This window comes from Elephantulus edwardii, unplaced genomic scaffold (assembly GCF_000299155.1).
Source record: "Elephantulus edwardii isolate Elephantulus edwardi_28Jun2011 unplaced genomic scaffold, EleEdw1.0 scaffold00005, whole genome shotgun sequence".
Taxonomy (NCBI): domain Eukaryota; kingdom Metazoa; phylum Chordata; class Mammalia; order Macroscelidea; family Macroscelididae; genus Elephantulus; species Elephantulus edwardii.
This window is the reverse complement of record NW_006399755.1, coordinates 29,415,868-29,421,775: the sequence shown is the minus strand read 5'-3', so window position 1 is coordinate 29,421,775 and position 5,908 is coordinate 29,415,868.

Here is a 5,908-nt window from a genome sequence, read left to right as displayed (position 1 = left end):
TTGTGCAGCACTGAAAAATAATGAATGGAGAAAAACATTGCACAACATGGAGGAGCATGGAGGACATTATGCTAAGTAAAAGATCTCAGTAACAAAAGGACAAAGACTGTATAATGCCACTGTTATAAACTAGGACAGACAGTGGAGATTGAGGAGAGAATGAGGGGGGGAAATGGAGAGATAAGGAACACTGTATCAGAACAGATGAGGAGAAGAACTATCCAAAAGGAATCTATATAACTAGGCATGTGTATGAAAAAAAAAATCTGGAAAAAGGGGTGCATTGTGAGATGGAGGGAAAGAAAATGTTTAAGAAGAAAAAAAAGAATAACTATTGTTAAGGGGGGAAAAGGCTTTTTTTAATTTAAAAAAATCCAAGGTTTATGTAGTTCAGGAAAAGGAAATCAGGGAGCTCTTATGGCATATATCGTACAGAGCGGTGCTACTAAGCCAAAGGCTGCACCTCTCTGACAGTTTGAGTTCACCAAGGACTCCTCAGAAGATGAGCAATCTCCTCCCGTGGGATTTACAGGTTTTAAAAACTTGGTGAAGGGTCAGCTATTTAGTCAGTTAGTTCTGACGCCAAAGCAAAGAGTGAGTGACTGAATGCTGGGCAAAGGTGCGTTGTTGTTAAGTGCCGTGGAGTCAACTACAACTTAGAGTGACCCTATGAACAATGGCTCTGAACCTTGCTCTAGCCTGTGGCAACGTCACTGTAAAAAGAGCAAGGTCTATGTGAGGTGACCACATTTGACCATTACTAACTTCTCAAAGGGGAATTGTCCCAGCAACAACATCAACAATACAAAAAGAATTCCCATAAGTTCAGACTTATCCTCCATACTCCCACACCTCTTTCTACTCATTGTAACACTAATCTTACTGCTTTGTTATTGTTAGGTACCACTGAGTCAAGCTTGACTCACAGGAAGTCTATGAACAAAAGAACTGAACCCTGTTCAATTCTGCACCATCCTCACACTTTCTGACATACAAGAGCCCATTGCAGCAGTCACCATATCAATCCACCTGGTTGTGAGTCGTCTTCTCTTTCACAGAGCCTCCACTCTTCCCAAAATCATGTCTTTCTTCATGGCATAGCACCTCCTAGCAACATGTCCAAAGTATGCGATGTGAAGCCTCATCTTTCTTGCCTCCAAAGAACATTCCAGCTGCACCCTCTCCAAACATATCTGTTTGTTCTCTTGGCTATCCATGGGATGTTCAGTGCTTTTCTCCAACATCATAGCTCAAAGGCATCAATTCTTTTTCTGTCACCTTTATTCACCTTCCAGATTTCGATGCATAACTCAAAGATGTCAATTCTTTTCTGTCATCCTTACTCATTGTCTAGGTCTCAGATGCATAGCTAGTAATCTGAAAGACAATGTTCTTGTGGGCACTTCAGCTTTGAGCCTCATGACTTTAGGCCAGTGTTATGAAGTTCCCAGTCCAGCAAATATTGTCTCCCAACAACCCACTACAGTCCTGAAACATACTTGGGCAAAATCTTAGCTGTGGTCCAATGATGTAGCAGTCCCAAGGGACCCTCCATTTCAAGTAAGGTCTCTGGTTCTCCACTCTGCTGCTGCTCCCATAGGCCTTCATCAGGCTGGCATATGAATCTCTGGTTCTGAAGGACACATTACATTCTCTTGCTGCTGCTTCTTAGCTGGTGGTGAGGTTTCTTCTTTTCTGCTGCTGGATCCATTCAATTTAATGATAAGACTAGCCAATCCCATTGTGGATTGGTGAGACTAGCTAATCCTTTTGTGCCTGGCCTAACTAGTTCTATTCACATATTCTTTCTGCCCATAAACATGACAAAGTCAAATTCAATGGATAGAAAAGCCACTTTGAACACTTAGCCCTTAATATCACATTCACCATCTCCAACACATCTGACTCCATTGCCACAGTTACTATGTCACTCCATCTCATCCAGGGCCTTCTTCTTCTGCACTGACTCTCCACCCTTCTAAGCATAAGGACTTGCCCCTCCTGACAACATTTCCAAAGTATATGTTAGACAGAGTTTCAAAATCATTGCTTCCAAGGAGCAATCTAGCTTCACCCTCTCCAAGACAGATATGTTTGTTCTCTTATCAGGCCATGGTATGTTCAGTATCTTTTCCAGCACCACAACTCAAAAGTATGATTCTTCTTCTATCATCCTTAGACATTGTCTAGCTCTCTGATAAATAGCAAGCAATTGAGAAGACCATGGCTTGGATCAGGTAAAATCCATTGATTTCCTAATTAAATGTGTGTTACTTAAATCTATGCATTGCATTCAGAGGCTGCTTCTGCTAAAGACAGTCTCTATTCCTTCTATGCCAACTTTAGCAACTATAACATTTAGTGCAGAGATGTCTACAGGTTAATAGTTAGCTCCCAAACAAACACAAACTCACTCCCATCGAAAGTCTGGCTACATTAAAATCACTGTGAGGAAGTGGAATGTAGGTCCCACAACCCAAAGCACTACTGTCACTCTTCTTTTATACTCTAGGACATTCAGCTCCACTCCAGCTCATTTTCTCTTTCATAGTGTGTGCATCCTCTTTCAGCCAATCTATCCACAAAAGCCTAGATTTAAAAAAATTATATTCTCTTAAGTAGATGAAAAAGTCTAGACTTGATCAAGTAGATCACAATGTCCTGGCATCTCTCCTTGAAAAAACAGAAGAAAAAGCAGTTCATTCTTTTGTGATGACTCTACGGTAACTAGGAGTCATTTAATTTGCCAATTATATTACGACTCCTATAACAAAAGGAAAAACACAATCAGTTATGAAGCTCTTATTATTGCAAAAAATTCCATTTCCTTATTTTTTAAAAAAGAAGAGAAAAATAATTACTCCTTTTGGCTCTAAATTGTGACAAGAATTTTTTTTTGTAAGAAAAGTACAGCAGTACTAAGTAAGATATATAAGCTTTCCTCTACCTAAAGTCCAGCTTTGTTGTTCTGTGCCATTGAGTCACCTGCGACTCAGCGATCCTATGTACAACAGCTCTGAAGCCTGCTCTGTCCTGAGCCAGTCTCACTGACTCCAACACATCTATCCCCATTACCCTGGTTACTGTATCAATCCATCTCTTCCAGGGTTTCCCTCTCCTGCACTGTTTCTCCATCCTTCCTAACATGATGTCTTTCTCCTGACCACATATCCAAGGTACATGAGACAGAACTACAAAATCCCATCCTCCAAGAAGAAACCTGGTTTCATCCTCTCCAACAGATACCTGTTTGTTTTCTTGGAAGTCCATGGTATGTTCAAGACTATTCTCCAGCACCCAAATCCAACTTTAGAGGATGCCTTATAGGTTATGTCAGTGACCCTAGGCCAGGAACCAGAGGATGGTCCAACTACAGTATAGAATCCAAACTGGTTTGAAATAGATGACTTGGATAAGTGGTAGAACCATATTATGAAGTACCTCAAAGGAACAGTTCAATATTGATATATTAAATATTAATATGTTAAAATTGAACCAATTAGGACATTTATAGTAAAATTACCAAAAAATAAATCTATATTCCCTACCACTATAATCTTGGCTTTTATAATTTTTGAGTCTTTTTGTTCTTTTTTTCTGTGAAATACTTTGAGCAACATTCCAAATTATTTGACTAAATCTGGGTACTTCTACAGAGGCATGAATTTTAGTGTTACAGCAGTTCAAATCTTCTTTTTCTCACTCTTTGCCACTACCTCTGATAATGCTGTATTATTCTTCCCACTCAAAAGCTAAGAAAGGCAGCCCAACTACTTCCTCCCCCACCATACTTACAGGAAAGAATAGAAACAACTCTATCAACTCCAGCTGGGAAAGCACAATTGCCAGGAAGCTGTACTTAGATTTTCTTTTAAAATTTTGATTTTCAGTGAAAGGACCCCCAACGAAATCCACTCTCAAATTTTTGAAACTTACATGACTCCCACTATAGGTGTTTTTCTATGGTTTTATTTTTCTTCAATTCTGTTTTGGGAGTTTGTTTTTGCTGCTGAGACTCTTAATTGTCTAACACTAGTGGCATTTAGTAATCTTTGCCAAGTTTAATTCCAATTCAACCACTTGGAAGGTTTTACTGACCCTGAAAGAATGTTTTGTAAACCTCCTTCTTTTGTGCAGTGAGAATTGGCTCGGGAAGTCTGAGTCACACTCTTTGCCTAGCTCCCAGAAAAATAGATAGACTTATTTCCTTGTATACTGAAAACAAACCAAATATAAGATCACTACCCTTTTCCAATCCCAGTACAAGTTAAATTGTGGCATTGCAAGGAGCAGTCTTTCCCTCATGGCGGTAAAAGTACTATTTCTGATAATTATTAAAGATTATTTTAGATGGTACACAGAAACATTTTTAAGCAGTAATCATTATATATTTATTTTAAATATGTATGAGAAGAATATAATGGCATTATTAACCTATAATTTCATTATAAGCTATTATTATTTCACATTAGCCTAATTAAAAACAAACAAAAAAGTTTAAGGAAAACATAAAGTATTTGTATAAAGTTCATCCATATTCTAAAAGTGGTAAATGAACAATGGTTTGTTAACATTTGATATATATAACTTTGTTCAATTGAAATATGTTAAGATAGAATTGCTTTTGAATCCTAGTGTTGTTACTAGGCAGCTGTATGCTTTAAGAAAACTCTAGAACTATCCTAATCCTGTGTGTATTATTTTGAATAAAATCATCATAATTTCTACCTGCTTGAGTTGAGATCACACTCCCCTGATGGTCACATTATCTGGTTGACATTATCTGATTGCTCCTGACTCTGCTTATTGTTATTCATCTTCAGTAAAAATCTTGGAGCCACAAAGCAAATAATTAGCTCTCCTGTTAACATTAGTGTTAGAAAACATTGATTCTCCTGAAAAATAGAGGATCTAATGAATAGGGCACTGTTTTAAGAAACAGAAGATCCAGCTTTCACCTTGTACTTAACTGCAACAAGTGATTTAATTTACAAAGCAATCACGAAAACAAGCATGTGACTGTCTGTCTTGTGCTAGAAAAAATAAACTTTCTTTTCCTAGATGTATTTTATTGCCATGGAATTGTTTTCAGAATTAAGAAGTAACTCAAGTTCAGTTCAGGTCAGAAAATATTTTGTTAAAGACTTAATCAGGGACTCTGTGGTACAACAATGATAAGTCAAGGCCCCTCAACTAATACCCACTCATTTAGCAAAAGTTTGTGAGTGCGTACTAGGTCATGTTGTTGTTGTGTACTGTTGAGCTTGAATCGATCCATAACTGACCCTCCAGCAGGTTTTTAGAGGTAGTTAAATTCACAGGAAGAGATTGCCCATCCTTCTCCCATGGAGCAGCTGGTGGATTCGAACTATGGTCCTTCGACAGTGCAGGATAGCTTCTTGCCACTAGGACACCAGAGTTAGAAGAGGCTATTCTTTGGAGAAAGACATATTGCTTGAAAAAGTAGAGGTTCAGTGAAAAGAGAAGAAGACCTCACCAAGACGGTCTGACACAGTGACTGCTATAATAGGCTCAATATGCTCAGAGTCCTACTCAGTTTGTTGGCATTTAACAACAACTAGGTAATAGGAACTAAGCTAGGCCTGGAGAATTTAAGCAGAAATGGTTGTTGTCATAACAAAATTTACAGTAAGGAAAGTTACAGAAGTTGATGTTTTGATAGTTTTTAAAATTAGCAATATAAAAAGCATATACATATATGTATATATTGTTGTTGTGTACTGTCAAGTTGAATCACAGTCAGCCACAGTTTGTTATGATCCACGCAGTCAAATGCCTTTGCATAATCAATGAAACATAGATAGACATTTTTCTGGTAGTCTCTGCTTTCAGCTAAGATCCATCTAACATCAGCTACAATATCCCTATTACCACGACCCCTTCTAAG